This window comes from Ascaphus truei, chromosome 21 (assembly GCF_040206685.1).
Source record: "Ascaphus truei isolate aAscTru1 chromosome 21, aAscTru1.hap1, whole genome shotgun sequence".
Classification (NCBI taxonomy): Eukaryota; Metazoa; Chordata; class Amphibia; order Anura; family Ascaphidae; genus Ascaphus; species Ascaphus truei.
This window is the reverse complement of record NC_134503.1, coordinates 22,702,972-22,730,508: the sequence shown is the minus strand read 5'-3', so window position 1 is coordinate 22,730,508 and position 27,537 is coordinate 22,702,972.

Below are 27,537 nucleotides of genomic sequence, written 5' to 3'. Positions count from 1 at the left end.
ATAACTAACTGTGTTGTGCCTTATATACTTCAGGAGGCAGGCGCATCCCTGATGTCACTATCCAGGGACTCAGAGCATACAGCCACTCCCCTCCATACATAAGGCACCACACCAGGGTGTGAGGGAAAACCTCCATAACTACTGCTGGCATACCTGTACTTACCAGGACTTACTGCCAACAGAGAGGAAAGTAATATACCATTATTATGCATGGCTATAAGTACAAGGTAAATAAATGACAAACACTGGGGATAAGCGCAGCCGGTAAATAACACAAGGTAAAGGGAGACTGACCCCCAAAGCTTACAATCTGAGTAATGCTTTGCATGCCCCTCTTATACAGAAGGGATGTAAGGGTTAAGGCCGCTGATAAAACAATAGCTGGCATTGTATTACTTAATGGAACGATGCTTAGCGAGATTTAGTATTGCATTGATTGTTGGGCTGGTAATCGCACACACTCAGTACTGCTGTGTGAGCGCGCGACCGTGCTAATTGTATGATTGCAGCCTCCTGCGGTGCTGACAAGATATGCCTCTCATGGGGATATTTCTATCTCCCCAGCAGCATGTTAATAAATAAATAAGCATCTCCAGAATAGAGGTGTGCAGATGGAAATCCTTCGTCACCAGGTCCAGCTCATTGCTCCTCCTTCTCCTCAGAGGGCTTAGGAAGATGTGGGGACAGCTGCTGTATACCCAAACACAGGTAATAGTATGTACTGTATGTACAGCAGGGGAGAGCAGGGGAGAGCAGCACAAACTGCCTGAGGAAGTGACAAAATAATAATAATGCAAACAGATTACCCTGAGGAGGGGACAGTGACAGTGAGGAGAGGTGACAGTGAGGAGGAGAGGGGACAGTGACAGTGAGGAGAGGGGACAGTGACAGTGAGGAGGGACAGTAACAGTGAGGAGAGGGAACAGTGACAGTGAGGAAAGGGGACAGTGACAGTGAGGAGAGGGAACAGTGACCGTGAGGAGGAGAGGGAACAGTGACCATGAGAAGGAGAGGGGACAGTGACAGGGATGAGAGGGGACAGTGACAGTGAGGAGGAGAGGGGACAGTGAGGAGGAGAGGGGACAGTGAGGAGGAGAGGGGACAGTGAGGAGGAGAGGGGACAGTGAGGAGGAGAGGGGACAGTGAGGAGGAGACGGGACAGTGAGGAGGAGACGGGACAGTGAGGAGGAGACGGGACAGTGAGGAGGAGACGGGACAATGAGAAGGAAAGGGGACAGTGACAGTGAGGAGGAGAGGTGACAGTGAGGAGGAGAGGGGACAGTGACATTGAGAAGGAGAGGGGACAGTGACAGTGAGAAGGAGAGGGGACAGTAACAGTGAGGAGGAGAGGGGACAGTGACAGTGAGGAGGAGAGGTGACAGTGATAAGGAGAGAGGAAAGTGAGGAGGAGAGGAGACGGGACAGTGACAGTGAGACGGAGAGGGTACGTGACAGTGAGAAGGAGAGAGGCAAGTGAGGAGGGGAGGGGGCAGTGACAGTGAGAAAGAGAGAGGACAGTGAGGAGGAGAGGTGACAGTGACGGTGAGAGAGAGAGGACAGTGAGGAGGAGAAGTGACATTAAGAAGGAGCAGAGGGGACAGTGAGGATGAGAAGGAGGGAGAGGACAGTGAGGAGCAGAGGGGTCAGTGGCATGAGGAGAGAGGACAGTGAGGAGGAGAGGGGACAGTGATGTGAGAAGGAAAGAGGATAGTGACGTGAGAAGAAGAGGGGACAGTGACAGTGAGGAGCAGAGGGGACAGTGATGGTGAGAAGGAGGGAGGGGACCGTGAGTAGGAGAGGGACCAGTGACAGCGAGGAACAGAGGGGACAGTGAGGAGGAATGGGGACAGTGACAGTGAGGAGCAGAGGGGACAGTCACAGTGAGGAGTAGGAGTGGGACAATGAGGAGACAGTCACAGTGACAAGGAGAGGGGACAGTGACAAGGAGGAGAGGTGATGGTGACAAGGAGGAGAGGTGATGGTGACAAGGAGGAGAGGTGACGGTGAGACGGAGCTGCGGTGATGTGCACATCAGGGTTCGGTTATTACACATTTTGCTGAAATGTTCACCATTTTATAGAATCCCGGGAGAATTGTTTCACATCCAAGCAGAAAAATACTAGAGAACTGAAAATAAATATTTGGACGAGATGCAGCTGTAGCAGCACAGAGAGCAGTGTAATACAGAGTGCACCTGGAAGCCTTCATTCTCATTGTATGTCATTTCTGTTCATAGCAATAACCTATATGTACAGTATCCAATAACAGCGAGCCATACATTGCTATAGTGCTGTAACCTACAGGCCGCCTATAAATCATTATGAGTAACACTCTCCAGCAGCAGAGCGTCCCATGCACTCTCTGCGCACCTCAGTATCTCACAAGTAACATTAGGCCTCGGCCATATTACCTGCTTGCTCGCTGAAGCGCGCTGAGGCTCAGGGAAAGCGGGTGCTTCCCCTGGCCTTGCGGTTGCTTGCCCTGCGCGCCGTCAGGGGGCGGGCCAGGGGCGGGCCAGTTACGTCACGGAGCTGGTTCGCCCTCATTGGGCGAACCGCTCACGTGACCGGCCCTGCGCTCCGGCAAGCGCTTGATTTTAAAAATTACCTAAGACCTACGCTTCCGCGCGCTTGCGTAAGCGTAGGCGAGCCCCTACTAAAGCCGCTCTAATTGTGGCTGTAGGGGCTCAGTGCCAAGCATGAGCGCGCGTCAGCACGCTTCAGCGAGCAAGCAGGTAACATGGCCGAGGGCTTAGAAACAAGCCAGGAAGAGTAGAACCAGGAAAGAAAGAACCTGCATTTTGTATCTTAAACTGCAAAGTACAATGAATGTAGGAAAACCAGACAGGTGTGAGCACGAGGAAGTAACCCTGTGCACCTGTCCTGTTCCCAAACACCACAAAGGGTTCCGCCAACAATACATGGAACAACAGAGAGGAGACAGAGCAGCATCTTTCAGAAGTGTGTCTGCCGGCCGCGGGAGGAATGACTCTGTGTGCACTGCTCCCACGTGACTACCCGAGGAAGAGAAGTTACACATATATATATATATATATTGTGACAAACGCCCCTCTTTTGTAGTGCTGACGTCTGTCTGGGTTCTTCCCGACACAGTCTTCTAGGGTTATTTATACAAAAAACAGGATCATGCAAAGTATTATGCTGCTTAACTCAGGCTTCTGCCTGCTTTATTTTCATCCAAGTAAGGTACTGCAGCTTTAACATGTGTAGGTTAGAGGTACTCAGATACTTTCATTCAGCAGTTCACACATTTCAGTGTTACAGTATTTCCCACACTGTTATTTTTAAGAAATAAAACCAAAATCATATAAACAAAATCCTATCCCTTTCAGGGATCTAACTACACATCAGAAACAGTCTCTCTAACAGCTGCTGGCCAACTAACCTGGTTCCCCAGCTTAAAACAATGCTCTCTTATTTAGGGTCACTAGATACAGCTTAGTCTTTTAGCAACAGCAATAAACATTTGTTTTGTCTTATCTGTTCGTGGTGGGAACTCGGTCCCAAGTGCCCAGGCAAATCCTCTGGTACTGTGATACTTGGAGGGGCCGTCCACCCCGAACTGGATTCCGGGGAGCAGCGATACCCCCAGCCTCCAGGCTCTAAGGAGAGAGAGTGAAATGCAAAACCTCTCTGCTCTAAATACCTGTGCATCTGATTAGAAGAGCAGGTGAGGGAGAACTAGAGCCATTGTAATCTGTGGTCTGGATTTTCCATCCAGCTGCCTGAGTTACTGGGAAGCTGTGGAACGGATCATTTTTAACTATTCCTGCACTTTCTGACCTAAAATGGGGCAGAAAGCTGCCTAACATCTTTGGACTATGTCACATATCCCCCTCCCCAGCTCACACCTACAGTACTGGGGTGAGCGGCCATGGACCTCACTGGGGTGAGCGTCCTACCTGAAATACTTGAGCTAACTCCTCAGTACAATATTAAGTATTCACATGACATGAATATTAACTTTTTCCACGGCAATTATGGACAATAGGTTTCGTCATAAGAGACTATACTTGGCAAACATATTTTGTTGCTCTCTATTAGGGAACTATTTTGAAAATAAGTGTCTAGCACACATTCTTACAACCCAGGATATGCTAAATATATTCACAAACCAGACAATTTCTATTACCCTCCCTGGGTTTTTCTACTCTAGAATATGAACCTCATTATATATTTACCAACCGAAAAGGGCATTTTTTTTTCTATATTGTAAGCTACCAATATTTTTTTTTTTCCTTATACTACAGCCTTGTAATCTTAAGGGCCATCAACCCTGTATATTAATTTGAAGTTTAGCTACATTTTCAACACAGAGAACCAATATAACATTGCAATATTTCAAAATGCTTATTCTAGAGGCCTAATATAGCATAACTACACTAGCTTATTTGCAAAGTTAAGTGACATAGTCCACTCATCTACTATATATTTCTGAAAGCACTGTATGTCTGCGTCCCTAGCGGCAATCTCATTGGTCCCTTGGCCCGCCCCGCCCCCGCACACCTCTCATTGGCCTGAGGCGGAGTGACGGGCCAAAGGACACACAGGGACACACACACACAGGGACGGACACGGACACACACACACACACACACACACCTCTCTGTCCTCTCCCCCCCATCACACTCACCTCCCTTTCCACTCACCTCCCTCCACCTCCCGCTCCACTCACCTCCCTCTCCACTCACCTCCCTCCCGCTCAACTCCCTCCACCTTCCGCTCCACTCACCTCCCTCTCCACTCACCTCCCTCCCGCTCAACTCCCTCCCCGGCGCGGGGACAGGCAGTGGGCAGGGCAGCCTGCCGCTGCCTCCACTCACTTCCCGCTCCTCTACTCACCTCCCGCTCCACTCACCTCCCCGGCGTGGAAACAGGCAGTGGGCAGGGCAGCCTGCCGCTGCCTCCACTCACCTCCCGCTCCACTCACCTCCCGCTCACCTCCCGCTCACCTCCCCTCACCTCCCGCTCACCTCCCGCTCACCTCCCGCTCACCTCCCTGGCGCGGGACAGGCATTGGCCAGGGCAGCCTACCGATGCCACGCGGCACCTAAGATGGCGGCGGAGGGAAGGACCCCTTCCTCCCTTGCGGACTAACTAACATGGCGGCGGCCAGAAGGAGAGGTGAGTGTGTGTGTGTGTCACAGCGTGACAGTCTGTGTGTGGGACACTGTGTGTGTGTCTGTGTGCGTGTGTGTGTGTGTTACACTCTGTCTCAGACACTGTAGAGTGGGGACCGGAGCTACACATGGGGGGGGTCAGGAGCGGAGAAAGATACAGGGGGAGTGGAGAGGAGGGACCCGTCAATTTAAAGCAAACCAACCCCCCTCCTGTCCACTGCCCCCCCCCCCTCCTGTCCACTGCCCCCCCTCCTGTCCACTGCCCCCCCCTCATGTCCACTGTCACCCCCACTCCTGTCCTCTCCCCCCCCCTCCTGTCCACTGTCACCCCCCTCCTGTCCACTGTCACCCCCCCTCCTGTCCACTCTCCCCCCCTGTCCACTCTCCCCCCTCCTGTCCACTCTCCCCCCCTCCCATCCCCTCCTGTCCACTGTCCTTTCACCTGTCCCCCCCCCTGTCCACTCTCCCCCCCTCCTGTCCACTCCCCCCCCCTCCTGTCCACTCTCCCCCCCCCTCCCATCCCTCCTGTCCACTGTCCTTTCCACTGTCCCCCCCCCACCCGCCCACTGTCCTCCCCCCACCCGCCCACTGTCCCCCCCCCCACCCACCCACTGTCCCCCCCTTCCCCACGGCCACTGTCCCCCCCCTCCTGTCCACTGTCCCCTCCAACTGTCCACTGTCCCCTCCTCCTGTCCACTCCCCCCCCTCCTGTCTACTCTCCCCCCCCCCTCCCATCCCCTCCTGTCCACTGTCCTTTCCACTGTCCCCCCCCCACCCGCCCACTGTCCTCCCTCCTTTCTCCCCCCCCCCCACTCCCCTCACCTTTCTCCCCCCCGCTCCCCTCACCTTTCTCCCCCCCCCCGCTCCCCTTTCTCCCACCCGCCCCCCCTTTCTCCCCCCCCCCGCTCCCCTTTCTCCCCCCCCCCGCTCCCCTTTCTCCCCCCCTCCCCCCCCGCTCCCGTTTCTCCCCCCCTGCTCCCCTTTCTCCCCCCCCGCTCCCCTTTCTCCCCCCCCACTCCCCTTTCTCCCCCCGCTCCCCTTTCTCCCCCCCCGCTCCCCTTTCTCCCCCCCCGCTCCCCTTTCTCCCCCCCCCGCTCCCCTTTCTCCACCCCCGCTCCCCTTTCTCCCCCCGTCCCCTTTCTCCCCCCGCTCCCCTTTTCTCCCCCCCGCTCCCCTTTCTCCCCCCCGCTCCCCTTTCTCCCCCCCGCTCCCCTTTCTTCCACTCCCGCTCCACTTTCTCCCCCCCGCTCCCCTTTCTCCCCCCCCCGCTCCCCTTTCTCCCCCCCCGCTCCCCTTTCTCCTCCCCCTGCTCCCCTTTCTCCCCCCCCTGCTCCCCTTTCTCTCCCCCCGCTCCCCTTTCACCCCCCCCCTCGCTCCCCTTTCTCCCCCCCCGCTCCCCTTTTCTCCCCGCCTCCCCCCACCCCTTTCTCCCCCCCGCTCTCCTTTCTCCCCCCCCCGCTCCCCTTTCACCCCCCCCGCTCCCCTTTCTCCCCCTCCCCGCCCCTTTCTCCCCCCCGCTCCCCTTTCTCCCCCCCCCTCCCTCCCCTTTCTCCCCCCCCACTCCCCTTTCTCCCCCCCCCGCTCCCCTTTCTCCCCCCCCGCTCCCCTTTCTCCCCCCCGCTCCCCTTTCCCCCCCGCTCCCCTTTCTCCCCCCCGCTCCCCTTTCTCCCCCCCGCTCTCCTTTCTCCCCCCCCACTCCCCTTTCTCCCCCCCGCTCCCCTTTCTCCCCCCGCTCCCCTTTCTCCCCCCGCCGCTCCCTTTCTCCCTCTCCCCTTTCTCCCCCCGCTCCCCTTTCTCCCCCCCCCCGCTCCCCTTTCTCCCCCCCCCCACTCCCATTTCCCCCCCCCGATCCCCTTTCTCCCCCCCCGCTCCCCTTTCTCCCCCCCACTCCCCTTTCTCCCCCCCGCTCCCCTTTCTCCCCCCCCGCTCCCCTTTCTCCCCCCCCGATCCCCTTTTCACCCCCCCCCCCCGCTCCCCTGTCTCCCCCCGCTCCCCTTTCTCCCCCCCCTGCCCCTTTCTCCCCCCCCCGCTCCCCTTTCTCCCCCCCCGCTCCCCTTTCTCCTCCCCCGCCCCCTTTCTCCCCCTCCCCTTTCTCCCCCCCCGCTCCCCCTTCTCCCCCCTCCTCCCCCCTCCTCCCCCTCTCCACCCCTCCCCCTCCTCCCCTTTACTTCCCCTCCTCCCCCCTCCCCCCTCTCCCCTTTCCCTACCCCCTCCTCCCCTTTCCCTACCCCCCTCCCCCCTCCTCCCCTTTCCCCTCCCCCTCCCCCCTCCTCCCCCCCCCTCCTCCCCTTTCCCTCCCCCCCTCCTCCCCTTTCCTCCCCCCCTCCTCCCCTTTCCCTCCCCCCCTCCCCCTCCTCCCCTTTCCCTCCCCCCCTCTCCCTCCCCCCCTCCCCCCCTCCCCCCTCCTCCCCCCTCCCCCCCTTTCCCTCCCCCTCCTCCCCTTTCCCTCCCCCTCCTCCCCTTTCCCTCCCCCTCCTCCCCTTTCCCTTTTACCCTTTCCCTCCTACCCTTTCCCTCCCCCTCCTCCCCTTTCCCTCCCCCCTCCTCCCCTTTCCCTCCCCCTCCTCCCCTCCCACCCCCTTCCCCCCTCCCACACCCTTCCCCTCTCCCACACCCTTCCCCTTTCCCACACCCTTCCCCCCTCCCACACCCTACCCCCCCTTCCCCCCCTCCCACACCCTTCCCCCCCTCCCACACCCTTCCCCCCCTTCCCACCAATCTTCGCCTTCCTGCCCGCCTTCCTGCCTCCCGCCTCTGCTTTCGCGCCCACCAGCCTCTGCCTTTCACCCGCCCTTACTCCGCCCACCTCTGCCTTTCATCCACCGCCTCACAGCCGCTGCATGCACTCAACAGACTCCCGCCACACTCGACACATACCTGCCGCCACTCACACCTGCTGCCTCCCGCCCCTACGTACCGACATCACTCCCCTTTCTCCCCCCCCCGCTCCCCTTTCTCCCCCCCGATCCCCTTTTCACCCCCCCCCGCTCCCCTGTCTCCCCCGCTCCCCTTTCTCCCCCCCCCCGCCCCTTTCTCCCCCCCCCCGCTCCCCTTTCTCCCCCCCGCTCCCCTTTCTCCCCCCCCGCCCCCCTTTCTCCCCCTCCCCTTTCTCCCCCCCCGCTCCCCCTTCTCCCCCCTCCTCCCCCCTCCTCCCCCTCTCCACCCTCCCCCCTCCTCCCCTTTCCCTCCCCCCTCCCCCCTCTCCCTTTCCCTCCCCCCTCCTCCCCTTTCCCTACCCCCCTCCCCCCTCCTCCCCTTTCCCTCCCCCCTCCTCCCCCCCTCCTCCCCTTTCCCTCCCCCCCTCCTCCCCTTTCCCTCCCCCCCTCCTCCCCTTTCCCTCCCCCCCTCTCCCCTCCTCCCCTTTCCCTCCCCCCCTCTCCCTCCCCCCCTCCCCCCCTCCCCCTCCTCCCCCCCTCCTCCCCTTTCCCTCCCCCTCCCCTTTCCCTCCCCCTCCTCCCCTTTCCCTCCCCCTCCTCCCCTTTCCCTCCCCCTCCTCCCCTTTCCCTCCTCCCCTTTCCCTCCTACCCTTTCCCTCCCCATCCTCCCCTTTCCCTCCCCCCTCCTCCCCTTTCCCTCCCCTCCTCCCCTCCCACCCCCTTCCCCCCTCCCACACCCTTACCCTCTCCCACACCCTTCCCCTTTCCCACACCCTTCCCCCCTCCCACACCCTACCCCCCTTCCCCCCCTCCCACACCCTTCCCCCCCTTCCCACCAATCTTCGCCTTCCTGCCCGCCTTCCTGCCTCCCGCCTCTGCTTTCGCGCCCACCAGCCCTCTGCCTTTCACCCGCCCTTACTCCGCCCACCTCTGCCTTTCATCCACCGCCTCACAGCCGCTGCATGCACTCAACAGACTCCCGCCACACTCGACACATACCTGCCGCCACACACACCTGCTGCCTCCCGCCCCTACGTACCGACATCACTGACCCACCGCCTCACACCCTAGCAGGACCCCCACTCACAACCCACGCGACACCTGCCGCCTCACACCCTAGCAGGACCCCACTCACAGACAGCACTCACAACCCATGTGCCACCCGCCGCCTCACACCCTAGCAGGACCCCCACTCACAGACAGCACTCACAACCCACGCTCCACCTGCCGCCTCACACCCTAGCAGGACACACGCCTCACATTTTTACATCTGTTATGTCACCAAAATATACATTGTACTGTGGTGTGTTTACAATAAACCATTTTTAAACAACATCGTATTACATTTTATTCCATCTTTCTTTTCAACATTATTATCCAACCTTTACAACAAATACTCACCTATTGTTCCACGATTTATAAATAACTAGCTGAGAAACCCGGCGTTGCCCGGGATGTGAAGTGTGAATAAGTATGTGTAAATGTTGTATGTGAAAGTTGTAATGTGATGCCAATGTTATGTAATATTAGTTAGAATTGTGTTTGTAAATCAACAGTAGTAGAAAGCACATGTATATGAGGGCAAATGTTTGAAGTGTATGTTAGTTGTTACGGTAGTTATTTTTGAAAATGTTATTGTTGGAAATGCTTCTTGAAAGATGTGAATGTCCATTGTTGAGAGGAGTGTATTTGATGTAATGTTAGATTTGTTGTTGACCTATTGTGTATTCCGTTGTGAGTTGTTTGTTAGCATTGTGTGCGTGGATTTCAATGTGTGTGAAATGGGTGTGTGCATTGTGTGGTGCAGTACATATAATTTGTGTGTGTGTGTGCGTGTCACGTTCATTGTCAGGGTGTGTATGTTTTGTTTTGCGAAGGTGTTTTTTGGGGTGGCATGTTTTGTGTTGTGAAGATGTGTGTTTGGTGTTGTTGTTGTGATGTGCGTTATTGTAGGTGTTGTAGAGGTGTTGTGTGTGTAAGTTGTGATGTGTTGTTAAAAGTTGTTGATGTGTGTGTTGAGGTAGGTGTTGTGTGTGATGTTAGTGAAGTGTTTCAGTGCGATTGTGTTTACAATACTTCCTGATGTTGTTGTGTCAAGGCGCAGTTCGATCCAATGATTGTATTGTGTGTTTTGGCACAGCGTTGAAGCGTCGAGGTGTTGAAGGCATCCGGTTGTGGTCTGTGAAAAGTTTGTAAATTGATAAAGTGTGACAGTATTGAGGGTATTTATTTGTGTTTGGTGTGCGTTTGTGTAGGTGTTGAAATGTTGTGTGTTTTTGTTTTGTGTTAATGTTGGCTGTGTGTGTGGCAGAATAGTGTGTGTATGTAATTATTGTGTGTGATTGTTGATTGTGTGGGGTGTGTGTGTGGATGAGTGAGTGTGTGATGTGATAGTGAGTGTGTGGTGTGTGAGTGTGTGTGTCAGTGTTGGTTAGTTGAGTGTTTGTGTGCAATAAATTAGACAGATGTGTAAATAGTAATGTTTTGTGTAAAATATGTTATTGAAAGGAAGAGGTGATTTATTGTGCTAGGTGTGTTAGTAGCGGAGGTGTTGTGTTGTTGTATATGTTTGTGTGTGGTGGGATGTTGATGTGCAATGGGAGTGGGTGGTGAGACGTGTAAATGTGCATTGTATTCAGTGTAGTGTGTATGGTGAAGGGTAGGTAATTGGAACAGTGGGTTGGGTGTGTGTGTTTGTTTAGTGGTGGTTGTGTTGTGTGTGGTAGTTAAGGTTATGTTGAAGTGTTGTTTTGTGTGTTGTATCAGCAGAGGAGGTTGGTGTGTGTGTGTGAGTACGTGTGTTGCGTGGTTGAGGGCGTGTGGCGTTGCTGAGTGCGTGTGTGCATGTGTTTGTGTATTTGTGTGTGTGTTGTGTGTGATGGTGTGTGGTGTGTGTGAGAGCATGTGTGTATGTGGCGTGTGTGATGGCATGTGTGTGTGTATGACGCATGTTGTGTGTGTGACGTGTGTGAGTGCGTGTTGTTGGTCATAGACATGTTGTAAATTGCATGTTTTTGAGTGTAGTGTGTGTATTATGAGGGTGAAGGTGAGGTGTGATTTGTTGTTATGTGTGGCATAGAATGACAGGATGTTTGCGTGTGTGTATGAGGGGGTTTTGTGTGGGTGAGTGTTGTGTGTGAGTGGTGGTGTGAGAAGTGTTTTAGAATAAATTATACAGACAGTGAAATTGTTAGGAAAACATATTTTATTGTAAGGAACAGCTGAGTTTCAGTGGTAGGTGTTGTCATACAGTGTGTGAGGTAGCGGGAGTGACATTGGTGGCATGCTGTTTGACTGTAGTCCGCGGCGTCGCGGTCCGGTTGCGGAGGGAGATGTGTGAGGTGCAGGAGATGTCAGGCGTGCTGGTTGTTCCGCGGGAGGTAGAGTGTGTGAGGTAGCGGGATAGCGGGAGTGACATCGGTGGCATGGTGTGTGGTGTGTGTGAGAGCATGTGTGTGTGTTGCTGGTGTGTGATGGCGTGTGTGTGTATGAGGCATGTTGTGTGTGTGACGTGTGTGAGTACGTGTTGTTGGTCATACACATGTTAAAAATGGCATGTTTTTGAGTGTAGGGTGTGGCATAGAATGACAGGATGTTTGCGTGTGTGTGTGTGTGTGTGTGTGTGTGTATGAGGGGGTTTTGTGTGGGTGAGTGTTGTGTACATTATACAGACAGTAAAATAGTTAGGAAAACATATTTTATTTCAACGAACATCTGATTTCCAGTGGTAGGTGTTGTCATACACTGTGTGAGGTAGCGGATAGGGGGAGGAACATTGGTGGCATGGTGTGTGAGTGTAGGCCGCGGCCTCGCGGTCTCGGTTGCGGTAGGGAGCTGTGTGAGGTGCAGGAGATGAGGCGTGCTGTGCGGTCCGCGGGAGCTACACTGTGTGAGGTAGCGGGATAGGGGGAGGGACATCGTTGCCATGGTGTGTGAGTGTAGGCCGCGGCCTCGCGGTCCGGTTGCGGTAGGGAGCTGTGTGAGGTGCAGGAGATGTGGCGTGCTGTGCGGTCCGCGGGAGCTACACTGTGTGAGGTAGCGGGATAGGGGGAGGGACATCGTTGCCATGGTGTGTGAGTGTAGGCCGCGGCCTCGCGGTCCGGTTGCGGTAGGGAGATGTGTGAGGTGCAGGAGATGTGAGGCGTGCTGTGCGGTCCGCGAGAGCTACACTGTGTGAGGGTAGCTTGGATAGGGGGAGGGCATTGGTGGCATGGTGTAGGGCGGGGTAGGGGGCCTCGCGGTCCGGTTGCGGTAGGGAGATGTGTGAGGTGCAGGAGATGTGAGGCGTGCTGTGCGGTTCGCGGGAGCTACACTGTGTGAGCTAGCGGGATAGGGGGAGGGACATTGGTGGCATGGTGTAGCGGGGTAGGGGGCCTCGCGGTCCGGTTGCGGTAGGGAGCTGTGTGAGGTGCAGGAGATGTGAGGCGTGCTGTGCGGTTCGCGGGAGCTACACTGTGTGAGGTAGCGGGATAGGGGGAGGGACATTGGTGGCATGGTGTAGCGGGGTAGGGGGCCTCACGGTCCGGTTGCGGAGGGAGATGTGTGAGGTGCAGGAGATGTGAGGCATGCTGTGCGGTCCGCGGGAGCTACACTGTGTGAGGTAGCGGGATAGGGGGAGGGACATTGGTGGCATGGTGTAGCGGGGTAGGGGGCCTCGCGGTCCGGTTGCGGTAGGGAGATGTGTGAGGTGCAGGAGATGTGAGGCGTGCTGTGCGGTTCGCGGGAGCTACACTGTGTGAGCTAGCGGGATAGGGGGAGGGACATTGGTGGCATGGTGTAGCGGAGTAGGGGGCCTCGCGGTCTGGTTGCGGTAGGGAGCTGTGTGAGGTGCAGGAGATGAGGCGTGCTGTGCGGTTCGCGGGAGCTACACTGTGTGAGGTAGCGGGATAGGGGGAGGGACATTGGTGGCATGGTGTAGCGGGGTAGGGGGCCTCGCGGTCCGGTTGCGGAGGGAGATGTGTGAGGTGCAGGAGATGTGAGGCGTGCTGTGCGGTCCGCGGGAGCTACACTGTGTGAGGTAGCGGGATAGGGGGAGGGACATTGGTGGCATGGTGTAGCGGGGTAGGGGGCCTCGCGTCCAGTTGCGGTAGGGAGATGTGTGAGGTGCAGGAGATGTGAGGCGTGCTGTGCGGTTCGCGGGAGCTACACTGTGTGAGGTAGCGGGATAGGGGGAGGGACATTGGTGGCATGGTGTAGCGGGGTAGGGGGCCTCGCGGTCCGGTTGCGGAGGGAGATGTGTGAGGTGCAGGAGATGTGAGGCGTGCTGTGCGGTCCGCGGGAGCTACACTGTGTGAGGTAGCGGGATAGGGGGAGGGACATTGGTGGCATGGTGTAGCGGGGTAGGGGGCCTGGCGGTCCGGTTGCGGTAGGGAGCTGTGTGAGGTGCAGGAGATGTGGCGTGCTGTGCGGTTCGCGGGAGCTACACTGTGTGAGGTAGCGGGATAGGGGGAGGGACATCGTTGCCATGGTGTGTGAGTGGAGGCCGCGGCCTCGCGGTCCGGTTGCGGGAGGGAGATGTGTGGCATGGAGGGGAGGGGGGGTTTGAAGAGGCAGTCTGCAGTGTTTGGTGTTGTGTGAATGTGTGTGTGTGCTGTGTTTGTGCGTTGTGTGTAGATTCTGTACCTCAGTGGTTCCCAAACTTTTTCGGTTCAAGGCTCCCCAAGGCGATCAGGATTTTTACGCGGCGCCCAAAGTAAAAACAAAGGTGTATATACATACCTAACAGTTGCAGTGCGCAGTTGGTGTCTCTCTCACACACTCTCACTCTCTCTGACCTCACTCTCTCTCTCTGACCTCACTCTCTCTGACCTCACTCTCTCTCTGACCTCACTCTCTCTCTCTCTGACCTCACTCTCTCTCTCACTCTCTCTCACTCTCTCTGACCTCACTCTCTCTGACCTCCCTCTCTCTCTCTGACCTCACTCTCTCTCTGACCTCATTCTCTCTCTCTGACCTCACTCTCTCTCTCTCTCTCTCTGACCTCACTCTCTCTCTCTGACCTCTCTCTCTCTGACCTCACTCTCTCTCTCTCTGACCTCACTCTCTCTCTCTCTGACATCACTCTCTCTCTGACCTCACTCTCTCTCTCAGTCTCCCGGTGCTGCTCCTCCAGCGTGCGCGCCGGGCCTCCCTCTCTCAGCGTCGCTGAGCCGGGCTGAACAGATGCACAAAGCCCCTGCATCTGTAATCAGCGCTGCTATAGTTCCTCTGGCCTGGGACATAGTAAGCGCTTAGGTGCTGCTGCTCACTCTTGCTTGCTGCCGCTCGCTCTACCAGGAGCTTTTCGCTGTCCTGGCAGAGGAGACAGCAAGCGCGCTTGGTAGGCGGGTATCACTGTGTGTGTTTGTCACTTGGTAGCTGTGTGTGTGTGTGTGTGTGTGTGTGTGTGTGTGTGTGTGTGTGTGTGTGTGTGTGTGTGTGTGTGTGTGTGTGTGTGTGTGTGTGTGTGTGTGTGTGTGTGTGTGTGTGTGTGTGTGTGTGTGTGTGTGTGTGTGTATTATATAATATTTAAAAATGAAAAAAAAAAAGACATGTGAGAATAAATTATTTATTAACATTGTGCAACTTTGATAAATATATTCACACGCACACACCACACACATCCATATACACCACACATACATATATACACACACACACACACACACACACACACACACACATATATATATATATATATATATGATACGAACCAATCCAAAGACCAGTAAAGAGACAGCACACCGCACGGGGTTAATCCAAAAATCTATATTCACAACATGAAATACACGTAAGCCAACGTTTCGGTCCCACAGAGAGACCTTCCTCAGGGCCGTGCAACCCACAAGTGCAAGTGACCACACATATATACCCTCACCCATAGTGCAATGCAAACAAAGGGAACCAATCACCAACATGCAATCAGACAGAATATGCAACATAGCTGTGCTCCGTGCCCCCTCCCCTATTACCTGATTATCCAAATGACTCATCATGACATGAGAGTAGGCACTTAAACTATTAGGAGAAAGACACCCTTTAGACACTGGTCCCAGGGTCTACTGCCCTTGCGGGGGAAGGTCGCGCGCCGCGCATCTGCAGTGGGCCAAAACATATTGACTGCCGGAGCGCCAGCAAGGAGAGTACGCCGCGCATCACAGCTGTGAGCAGACGCCTCATTGACTCTCCCTGGCCACCAGGGACGCCGGCAGCGCAAAACGCACATGCGCAGTCTGAAAAACCGCCTCGGTGCACAGTTACCCACACACTGACAGTAATAATGGGCTAAACAGAATAGTAATACACAGAGCGTTAAGGTGAACCACAGGGGGACAGGTAGAGGTATAGAGCACAAGGAGCGCATAGCATCACCATAGTATATAAGGACAAAGGAAGTGCAAAAGTGCAGAGGGAGTGATGCAACAGAGTATGAGTGACAAACATAAAAAAGGCATAATGCAAAGTCAAGTGAAAACAGGTTCCTGACGAAGCTTATTGCGAAACATGTTGTTCCCTGCCGGAGCTCATTGAGAGAGGGACCCAGCACACTACAGGACATCCGTTGCAGATCCCCTCTTCCGGTTCCACTGCCGGACGCGCCAGTGGGAACAAGAACGGAGGAGGAGACCGTGCAGGAGTGTACCGAGCGGCTGAGGCTGGGCCATTTTATCTGACATCAAGTGTCATCTGGGAAACGGGGAGAGGAGACACTCACACACTACACCCATCGGGAGATAATTCTGCTGAGACACAACCCAGACACCATCCATACAGGACATCACCCTCTGAGGACAAGGACTCACATCAGGCCGTGTGAGTTTTATGTATATTGAGACTCCAGCATATGAGTCTGTAATAAATCCACTACAGTCAGCGTTGAGGGAGAGACACCACACAAGCCCGTGTGAGTCACTGAGTCACTGAATCCATAATTTTATGTATTCTTTGATTAGTTAAAGTGGAAAACCAATTATCAACCCCTCCAGCATTATCCTCCTCCTTGCTTCCACCCCCTGCCCTTCCCCCTTTCCCCACCCCCCCCCTCTTCCCCCATCCCCCACATGTGTATCTAATACACTGAGATTTTAATTCTTTTTCATCCATATTTCATTCGGTTCCATCGACATCGGGAGGCCCATGAGGTTTGCGCTGACTATCTTCACACACACTCACTGGTATCAGCTTCCACATCTTGCTTGCACTCACAGGGCGTTGCTTGCTTTTGCAGCTGTTTGTCTTTGAAGATTTTGGGACACACATCTTCCATGTGACCTACTTCACGACAGGCCCAGCATACTAAATTCATCTGTGGGTACGGCTCTCCTCCTGGGGCCACATATGAGTCGTCATCATCTTCGTATGGCCTGAAGGGACACTGTTTTTCAAGATTACGTGCATTGCAAAACAAACATTTCACGTCGGCCATTTTAGAAACCCGGCAGGGACAATTTGCTAGCTGCAATTTCACTCACTTCAGCAACTTACATACAGCACTTGCTAGCTGCAAATTTACTAACTTCAGCAAAAGGCATTAGCTTTACAAACAGCACTTGCTAGATGCAAAAAAAAAAAAAAATTCTTCAGCAAAACATTTTGGTTTTCTGTTTGGGTTCAGGGTGCTATTGCATCTACCCCTCGCACATTCTCTGTGTATGCTAGAAGCATAACTGATATACACAGTGGGACAGACTTCACTCATAGCATCTGTACTTTAGTTCAGCTGGGCGGCCATTTTAAACTCCCGCATTTATTTGCAAACCCACAGACTTTTAGTGTCGACCCGCATTCTCCACCATATATCACAAACGCCCCTCTTTTGTAGCGCTGACGTCTGTCTAGGTTCTTCCCGACACAGTCTTCTAGGGTTATTTATACAAAAAACAGGATCATGCAAAGTATTATGCTGCTTAACTCAGGCTTCTGCCTGCTTTATTTTCATCCAAGTAAGGTACTGCAGCTTTAACAAGTGTAGATTAGAGGTACTCAGATACTTTCATTCAGCAGTTCACTCATTTCAGTGTTACAGTATTTCCCACACTGTTATTTTTAAGAAATAAAACCAAAATCATATAAACAAAATCCTATCCCTTTCAGGGATCTAACTACACATCAGAATCAGTCTCTCTAACAGCTGCTGGCCAACTAACCTGGTTCCCCAGCTTAAAACAATGCTCTCTTATTTAGGGTCACTAGATACAGCACAATCTTTTAGCAACAGCAATAAACATTTGTTTTGTCTTATCTGTTCGTGGTGGGAACTCGGTCCCAAGTGTCCAGGCAAATCCTCTGGTACTGTGATACTTGGAGGGGCCGTCCACCCCGAACTGGATTCCGGGGAGCAGCGATACCCCCAGCCTCCAGGCTCTAAGGAGAGAGAGTGAAATGCAAAACCTCTCTGCTCTAAATACCTGTGCATCTGATTAGAAGAGCAGGTGAGGGAGAACTAGAGCCATTGTAATCTGTGGTCTGGATTTTCCATCCAGCTGCCTGAGTTAATGTGAAGCTGTGGAATGGATCATTTTTAACTATTCCTGCACTTTCTGACCTAAAATGGGGCAGAAAGCTGCCTAACATCTTTGGACTATGTCACAATATAAATTGGAATAACTCATTCTCAAAGGGGTTTTTATTTCAGAATGATTCTTTTAGCAGAGAAGGAAAACCCTGATTGCTATTCTCTTACTGAATATGGTATGTGTGTATCCATGCATTTATCTATTTATGTATAAATGCCTGTATCCATGCATCCATCCATGCATCCATCCATGCCTCCATCTATCCTAGGGGGACGATCCCTGAGGAAGGTCACCCTGGGGACCGAAACATTGTGATGTGTTTACCTGGTGGATGAATAAATCCTCTTTTTTTTGCATTCCCTCCGTGCCGTGCTGGTTCTTTCATCACTTTGTGATCTTACCCCTCTATTATTATCCCAATCTACAGTGCATCACTAACCTCTCTGCTGAGCATTTCTTACTGTGTGTGTGATCAGTTATTTATATATACATATACTGTATATACAGGTAACTAGATTCCCCCTGGGTCCCCTTCCTTACCCTTACCTCCGCTGTAGTGGTCAGCGAGTCTGGTGTGTTGCGGGGGCGGCTGGTGAGGCGAGCTGGTCGCCGGGGGCTTCGCAGTGCACCCGGCTAGCGGGGGGCGCCATCTTGGATTGCGCATGCATGCACAGTGTCATTCCCCATTCCGGCAGCCAATACAGACTTGCGCATGCGCAGCACAGCAGCGCGAGCGGCAGACATGTTAGGCATAGGGATCCGCATGAGACTACAGCCCCCTCTAGGGCTGGGATCACGTGACACATGGAAGCCAATCGGGTTGCAGAGATCGCGGAGCACCACATTGATACATTTGGCGTGTCTAGGACCACGCCAGTCGGAGCTGGGACAAGTAAGGGGTAGGTTGTATGTGCAGGTGTCTGTGGCACCTGTACTAGGCCAGATACACCCTGTTAGGCCCCAGTTAGGCCCCGACTCCCACATAGCTTGTGGTGGCTGCAGGGACAGGCCCATAGATAGGGACACTGCCTCTGTAGTACCAGAGTGAGGGACACAGCCAGGACGCTGCTACATCCTGGCCTCCGGTGATCTGGGACCAGACACATGCAACAATGAGACATTGCATACGGTGGTACACTCCACGCGGGACCCACCCAACGTGGAGGCGGAGGCTTCACGGAGGACATCTTGGATCCGTGGATCCCATCGCGACATCAGCGCACCCGGGTGCATGGAGCCCCGGCAGGTACCCAACGTATCATATGCACCAATAAACACTATAGTGGGCAGCGCTGTACCACACATTGGGAAGGGGCATTGACTTTGTGGACACCGGGTTGGTCGTAGGTACTGTGGGGACGGTGACTTCAGTGGGAAGGTACGGCCGTGCGTGGCCTGGTGAGTAGGCTGTATATTACATTTCTCTGCACCTAGTAGTAAAACTGTTCTGTTATACCACGTGTGTATTTCTTATGTGTCCTGTAACGGGGTTATTCTATACAATAGAATCCCGTACAGGTGGAGGCGCTACCGAGCATGACTCAGGTGCATCCCAGGTTCCCAGCAGCGGAGGCTCAGATCTCCTGAGCACCAGCTGGTATTGCACCGCATTTACACACCGTAGCCACACATCTCTCAGGGGGTGGGGGAAAGTGCGCTACATACGTGTGTTTATAAACTCCGGCTAGTATAGTAATTAACAAAGGGTGGGTAGCCGTGTTTGTCCTTTCTTCCGTTTAGTACATGGCGGGTACAGCCTGCGATCTCCAGTGAGGGGCAGTTGGGCACAGGGTGACACCTTCTCTAACCCGGAGACTTTTTTGCAATAATGTTTTTTTTACATTAATTTAATATATTTATTTCTCTGACCGGCGGTGGCAGCGGCGGCACCTCCCGGCTGCATCTTATCTCCCTGCATTGTTCAGTCAGCAGGGCTGTGCGACGTGAAATGGAGCACGTTGCCATGACAATATGGCGCCTTGGCATCAAGTGATGCCCCATTATCATGGCAGCGTGATGTCACGTAGCGTCCTGTTGTCATGGCAACGCGGCGCCATTTGACGTCACGCAGCCATGTTGACGGGATTTGCAGTGGGAGATTCTCCGCCCGGAGATTTTTCAGCCAAAAGCTCAGAGATACGAGGCCGAAACCCGGAGTCTTCAGGTCAAACCCGGGGGGTGGCAATCCTGGTTGGTCAGTTGGCCCTCATTAGGTCTCAATAGGTATAAATGTCCCTCACTTCTGTGCTGGTGCAATAGGTGAGCTAATTATAACGAGATGCTTCTCCCACGTAACTATTAATCCCAGCCCTGTCAGGAAGAGTTGGAAAGCACCTTTTCTGCCAGCGTTAGCACATAGGCAATCCATAAAGGAACGGCTTCGAAGGGTCAAATTTCAGCCACAAAGGACCCACTTCACCTTTCGAAATTAATATGAAGGACAAGTCGCATTTTTGGTCACATCGGAGCTGTAGAATTAATGATGGATAAATAAAGGTGCGGTGAAAGGACAGCGCTGCTGCAGTTTATTTAAACACTCAATAAAACACAGTCTGGGAAGGAGTTGTCAGGGGGAGAAGGTGCATCAGGGGCCTCTCTGCTTATTCTCCTTAAATAGAATTGAAAGTAGCTCAAATCTGCAGAACTTTGCCATGCATCAAGTGTCCTTCCCTCTAACTCACAGTGACGACCACCTGGGGAGTGTGTGCTTGTGTTTGGGGGGGGGGGGGGTACAGTGCTACACAATATCCCACCTAAAGAAACGCAGTCACATCTCTGTATTTTGTAGCCAAGCCGCATTCTATTTGAAATGTTATTGTTACACGAAGTATCAGAGAGGCTGCACAGCACTGAGATTCTGCACTGACCCTCTGGGTTCTCCTGTCATTGTCTCAGACACTAAACTTGCATTGTTAAGTGAAGTTGCAGGATTGAGTCCTGCTCTCCATCACAAACCTTTACATGTCAATGATTGTCTTCTATCCCGGGATGTTAATATGGCCATCGCAACATTATGACGTGCCTGGTGATTGGGGCACATCTGCATGTCGCAGGTGCTGCATAATAACATTGACTTTCTAGGTACACATACATACTAGTGTAGCCATGGGTAAAATTGGTGTACAGATCTCTCTCATGCTGGCAGTAATCCTGGTAAGAAGGCAGGGTTGCCAGTAGTTATCATGGAGGTTTGCCCTCAAACCCCTGTGGTGTGTCATATGTAGCAAAGGAAGTGACAGCATGCTTTGTGTCCACTGTGAGTGACACAGAGTTGGGTCTTTCTGGAGCCTATATATTGCACAGCACTGCCAAAAGTTAGTTGTTCAAGTTCAGATAAGGAGTCAGACACTGCCTAAACGTATTGGGTCCACAGGGACATCCAGAGTTTCTTCTGGGGGAGAACCGGAGGAAGGCGAGATGGCTGCATCAGTGAGAGAGCAGGCTGTGGAGCGGGAAACCAGATGGTGGGCTCCTATGTTTGAGGGGTATGAGGCCTGGTTGGATCGTACACGGTTCATACTGATACGGGGAGATATAGTTGACCACTGGTGGGATGTGGGTGAGTACTCCGAGGAGGAACGCCTGGAAGGGTTAAGGAAGTGATGGTATGACATTCAAAGGGGCCTCGTTACTACCGAGGGTCCTCTATTTAATATGATGTAGTTGCCCCTGAAGAACCATTGTCATGGGTACTGCCAGGCAAGGCAGGCAATAAAAAGTCAATCCGCATCAGCAGAGCTGAGAGGGCCATAGTTGCACGCTATAAATGGTCCCATGGTCTAGAACAGGGCTGCACAACACGCGGCCCGCGGGCCGCATGCGGCCCGCCTGGCCTCTCTGCGTGGCCCGCGGCGGCCGGGCGCCAGTTATTTAATTAATTAAATAAATAAATAAATTTTTTTTTTTTTTTTTTAAAGTTTAAAAAAATGGCGGCGATTCATCCCCAACCCCTCCTCCTTCGCCTCCCCCCCGCCTCCTTCGCCTCCCCCCCCGCCTCCTTTGCCTCCCCCCCACCCTCGGGTTTTGAAATGCGCGCGCGGGGGCAGAAGCAGCATGAGGAGGATGCAGGAAGGCGGGGATGAGGGGGGATGAGAGAAGATGAAGGCAGGGGTGAGAGAGGATGAAGGGGGGTGAGAGGATGAAGGGAGGGGTGAGAGGATGCAGCGAGGGTTTAGAAAGGATGAAGGGAGGGGGTGAGAGGATGAAGGGAAGGGGGTCAGAGGATGAAGGGAGGGAGATGAGAGAGGATGATAGGAGGGGGACGAGGAGAGGTGGGTGAGTGAGAGGGGGTGGGGGCGTGGGAGGATGAGAGGATGAGGAGGGGTGCAGCAATCTTGGAATTTGTGGGAGGAGCAGTAAGATCAGTATTGCTCGCCATGTACAGTATGACTGCAGGTCAGTTATTTATAAATGATCTGACCATTGCGTCATTTGTTCTAAATCTCACTCCAAGCGCGCACCAATTTGCACTATTTCATATTCTATTTCCTAAAAAAATCCTCGGAAGAGCACTCCCTCCCCCTCCCCCTGTCACCCACTGCCTCCCACTCCCACCCACTCCCTCCCAAGACTCCTCCCCAGATTTTTTACGAAACAGAATATAAAATGGTGCAAACTGGTGAATACTTGGAGTGAAATTTAGAAAAAATGACATAACAGTCAGGTCATTTATAAATAACATTCTTCCTCACCAACGATTCTCGCGCGTCGCACCTTTCACCGCGGTGTCCAGTATTTTTGGACAAGCCACCTGGCAACCCTATTTAATTTTAAAACTTGGGATCCAGAGAGAAAACAGTAGGAGCCCGAGAAGTGATGCACAAATGCTAAAGATGTTCCCTTGAATCAGACATGTGGCTGTCAGTGCTGTGACCTTGCTGGAAGTCACTCCGTCAGACATCAATTAATGATTGCAGAATACAGAAGTAGTGTGTTCTCTGCATTCAGCTTGTCCCACGGGAAGAGCTTGTGTGCTTAAGGGTACACAGGCAGCCGCCGCCTTGAAACCCCTCTCCTGTGGGAGAGATGATGCAAAGTTTACTAGTAACCTTGAAGTTATACCAGGCATATGATCATCGGGAAGCAGGAATTGTCTATGAGCAAGCTGCACAAAGATACACAGCCACCTATCCTGTAATATTGTGTCATTTTCTGTTACTAACCACGAATTAAAGCCATTGTAAGGATCATTTTGCACTGGTTTATAAAGCAATCAGCAGAAAGATAAGGTGTGTGCAGAGGCAAGGTTCGGGGAAGCCAAATACCCAGAATTAACCCTTCAAATGAGGGGAATGAGTGTCTGAACCGTCCAGAAATAGTTTAACATATCTCTTAATGTATCTCACACTCATTGGGAGCTGATATTTTCTGCGTGACTCAAAGTAATTCAAATTAACACTAAATGCTGTTATAATAATATAATGTTATGCAGATGTATTCAGTAACCAGCAATTTATTTTAGCAATAAAGTAAATAGCTTGCATTATTACAGAGCTGAGATATAAAGAAGAAAATTATTCTGCATAATTTGTATTTAAAAGACATGATGTCTCATAGGGGTGTATGTACTAAGCCACTTTTGGAGCAGAAAACGTGGTTATTGACGCACTGCGCCACTTTTCGGAGCACAATTTAGTCAAATGTAGAGTCAAATGACTGGGATTTAATCTGATTCCCCACTTGATACCGCGATATCCGTATTACACGATTCCTTCCGACAAAGTCGCCAAAACTCTATGGGGCCTATTCTAGTGGCTTCGAAAACTAAGGCGGCGCTTATAGTGACGGCGACAGCGACGCAAGGTCGCAAAACACTGCGACCGCCTGTGAGAGCTCTGCAGGGAGATGCGGCTCTGTGTGTCCGTCTCTCTCTCTGTGCGTCTCTCTCTCTCTCTCTGTGCGCTCTCTCTCTGTGCGGCTCTCTCTGTGCGGCTCTCTCTCTGTGCGGCTCTCTCTCTGTGCGGCTCTCTCTCTCTGCGCTTCTCTCTCTGTGCGGCTCTCTCTGTGCTTCTCTCTCTCTGTGCTTCTCTCTCTGTGCGGCTCTCTCTCTGTGCGGCTCTCTCTCTCTGCGCTTCTCTCTCTGTGCGGCTCTCTCTGTGCTTCTCTCTCTCTGTGCTTCTCTCTCTGTGCGGCTCTCTCTCTCTGTGCAGCTCTCTCTGTGCTTCTCTCTCTCTGTGCTTCTCTCTCTGTGCGGCTCTCTCTCTGTGCGGCTCTCTCTCTCTGCGCTTCTCTCTCTGTGCGGCTCTCTCTGTGCTTCTCTCTCTCTGTGCTTCTCTCTCTGTGCGGCTCTCTCTCTCTGTGCAGCTCTCTCTGTGCGTCTCTCTCTCTGTGCTTCTCTCTCTCTGTGCTTCTCTCTCTGTGCGGCTCTCTCTCTCTGTGCGGCTCTCTCTCTGTGCGTCTCTCTCTCTCTGCGCTTCTCTCTCTGTGCGGCTCTCTCTGTGCTTCTCTCTCTCTGTGCGTCTCTCTCTCTGTTCGGCTCTCTCTGTGCGGCTCTCTCTCTGTGCGTCTCTCTCTGTGCGTCTCTCTCTCTGTGCGGCTCCCTCTCTGTGTGGCTCTCTCTGTGCGTCTCTCTCTGTGCGTCTCTCTCTGTGCGGCTCTCTCTGTGCGGCTCTCTCTCTCTGTGCGGCTCTCTCTGTGCTTCTCTCTCTCTGTGCGTCTCTCTCTCTGTGCGGCTCTCTCTGTGCGGCTCTCTCTCTCTGCGCTTCTCTCTCTGTGCGGCTCTCTCTGTGCTTCTCTCTCTCTGTGCTTCTCTCTCTGTGCGGCTCTCTCTCTGTGCGGCTCTCTCTCTCTGCGCTTCTCTCTCTCTGTGCTTCTCTCTCTGTGCGGCTCTCTCTGTGCTTCTCTCTCTGTGCGGCTCTCTCTCTGTGCGTCTCTCTCTCTGTGCTTCTCTCTCTCTCTGTGCGGCTCTCTCTCTGTGCTTCTCTCTCTGTGCGGCTCTCTCTGTGCTTCTCTTTCTTTGTGCTTCTCTCTCTGTGCGGCTCTCTGAGCGGCTCTCTCTCTGTGCGGCTCTCTCTCTCTGCGCTTCTCTCTCTGTGCGGCTCTCTCTGTGCAGCTCTCTCTCTGTGCGTATCTCTGTGCGTCTCTCTCTCTGTGCGTCTCTCTCTGTGCGTCTCTCTCTCTGTGCGGCTCCCTCTCTGTGTGGCTCTCTCTGTGCGTCTCTCTCTGTGCGTCTCTCTCTCTGTGCGTCTCTCTCTGTGCGGCTCTCTCTGTGCGGCTCTCTCTCTGTGCGTATCTCTGTGCGGCTCTCTCTCTGTGCGTCTCTCTCTGTGCGGCTCTCTCTCTGTGCGGCTCTCTCTTTGTGCGGCTCTCTCTGTGCGGCTCTCTCTCTGTGCGTCTCTCTCTCTGTGCGTCTCTCTCTCTGTGCGTCTCTCTCTCTGTGCGTCTCTCTCTCTGTGCGTCTCTCTCTCTGTGCGGCTCTCTCTCTGTGCGTCTCTCTCCCTGTGCGTCTCTCTCTATGTGCGTCTCTCTCTCTGTGCGGCTCTCTCTCTGTGCGGCTCTCTCTCTCTGTGCGGCTCTCTCTGTGCGTCTCTCTCTCTCTCTGTGCGTCTCTCTCTCTCTGTGCGTCTCTCTCTCTGTGCGGCTCTCTCTGTGCATCTCTCTCTCTGTGCGTCTCTCTCTCTCTGTGCGTCTCTCTCTGTGCGTCTCTCTCTCTGTGCGTCTCTCTCTCTGTGCGTCTCTCTCTCTGTGCGGCTCTCTCTCTGTGCGGCTCTCTCTGTGCGGCTCTCTCTGTGCGTATCTCTCTCTGTGCGTATCTCTGTGCGTCTCTCTCTCTGTGCGTCTCTCTCTGTGCGTCTCTCTCTGTGCGTATCTCTCTCTGTGCGTCTCTCTCTCTGTGCGTCTCTCTCTGTGCGTCTCTCTCTGTGCGTCTCTCTCTGTGCGTCTCTCTCTCTGTGCGGCTCTCTCTGTGCGGCTCTCTCTCTGTGTGTCTTTCTCTCTCTGTGCGGCTCTCTCTGTGCGGCTCTCTCTCTGTGTGTCTCTCTCTCTCTATGCGTCTCTCTCTCTGTGCGTCTCTCTCTCTGTGCGTCTCTCTCTCTGTGCGTCTCTCTCTCTGTGCGTCTCTCTCTGTGCGTCTGTCTCTGTGCATCTCTCTCTCTGTGCGTCTCTCTCTGTGCGTCTCTCTCTGTGCGGCTCTCTCTGTGCTTCTCTCTGTGCGTCTCTCTCTGTGCTTCTCTCTGTGCGTCTCTCTCTGTGCTTCTCTCTGTGCGTCTCTCTATGTGCAGCTCTCTCTGTGCAGATCTCTCTGTTAAGAGTTGCTCGCGAAAAGAGCCTGAAACAGTCCTCTCTCAGCAGCGCAACTTGCCACTGCTGTTTTACTCCGCCAGAGCTGCTTCTTTTGTTCTGTTCCCGTAGTTTTGGATCTAGAAACCTTAGTTCTTAGGAACTCTTGAAGCTTAGCTGAATCTTTGTTACGATGTTACGAATCTCTTACAGCATGATGAATCTTAGGTGAATCTGTTACAGCATGATGACTCTCATTCCTGATGGACTACACAGGTTCTTATAGGATTAATATTCCTATGCCTCACTAGTACAGCCTATCTCTCCATGGGAATATTTTCGTCCCCCTATCACGGAGTTGCCCATACTTTGCAAACCTGGCAGAGGGGCTTCTCATTCTGCTCTAGGCATGTGCGAACTTTGCACCTTGGCCGCTTAGCATATGAGACCCTGCCCCTCTTACCTGGTGCCGTCCAGGCTGGGCAGGGTGACAGCTGTCCAGATGGCTTATTGACGTTTTCTGCCTTTCCCCCTCCTTGCTAACAAAAGGTTTAACACCTCCATATCCTGGATTGCCTTTGAAGCTTAGAGGGCGGAGTAGCCCCTCTGTTTCCCATGCAAATGGATTTTTATCCATACTGAATGACTTCCTCTGAAAATTACTTTAATAACAATATAAACCTTGGGGACTTTTAAAACCCTTTTCTTTTCCACTTATACAGAGAAACCTTGCCATATGATACACTTTAACTTAAAAACATATAACTCTCGCCACCTTATACCTGGCGGGAGATACACTGAACCCTCCCTTGGTTCTGGGGTTCTTGGGCATATACCGGGGTCCTTTGAATGTAATTCAATTCCCTGCCCAGTCTTACTGTTGTGGTCTGTGCTGAAGCAGGGAGATTTGGCGGTGAGTTGCAAACTGCTTTCTAGGGAGGATTTTATCCGGTGGTCTGTGTTCCTCATGTCCTCAGGAATCTGGGGGGATTCCTGAGTACATGTTTCGGGGTAACCCGCAACACTGGCCCCCAACTACCCAAACACACCCCGACAACATTTTACCGTAAAACCACCCCTGAAACTCACGCCCTGCACCTCTCCGCTGGTTGGCACTCCTGAAACTCACGCCCTGCACCTCTCCGCTGGTTGGCACTCCTGAAACTCACGCCCTGCACCTCTCCGCTGGTTGGCACTCCTGGAACAGTAAAAATACACATACACCTTTATTACCAATGCAGTTACATGCCATGATTGGGTTGAAGAGCTGACAATCACAATTCCCCAATATGGCTCAGAGGCACCCAGCCGGGCCAAATACCTTTATTAATGGCCTGGGTCCCCCCTCACCATCACAGTAGGGTCATGCCAAACCGTTCGATGGGGTCATGCCAAACAGTTCGAGATAGCAGCTATTTTATCGAAGCTACTAAAATAGGCCCCTATGAATTTATCAGCAGATATCCCGCGGTGTTGCTGTACAAGGCCAAGGAAGGATTTTAAAGGGGCAAACTCTCCTAGGACCACTATGAACTAATCCCAGTGACATGGTTAACAGGTCTCACCTGGGTAATTGATGCTTCTTTTTACATCTACTTTATAAGGATTTCTAAATTCTGTTTTAAAGAATGACGTGGGAGGGTTTGAGTTCCTCTGGCTGCTCCCACACAGTGTGATGTCACTGTGTGATGTCACTGTGTGATGTCACTGTGTGATGTCACTGTGTGATGTCAATGTGGTTGACAGGTAGCTTCTCCAAAAATTCTGAACACAATAGTGAAAGGTGCGACGTACTCAAGACACACACACT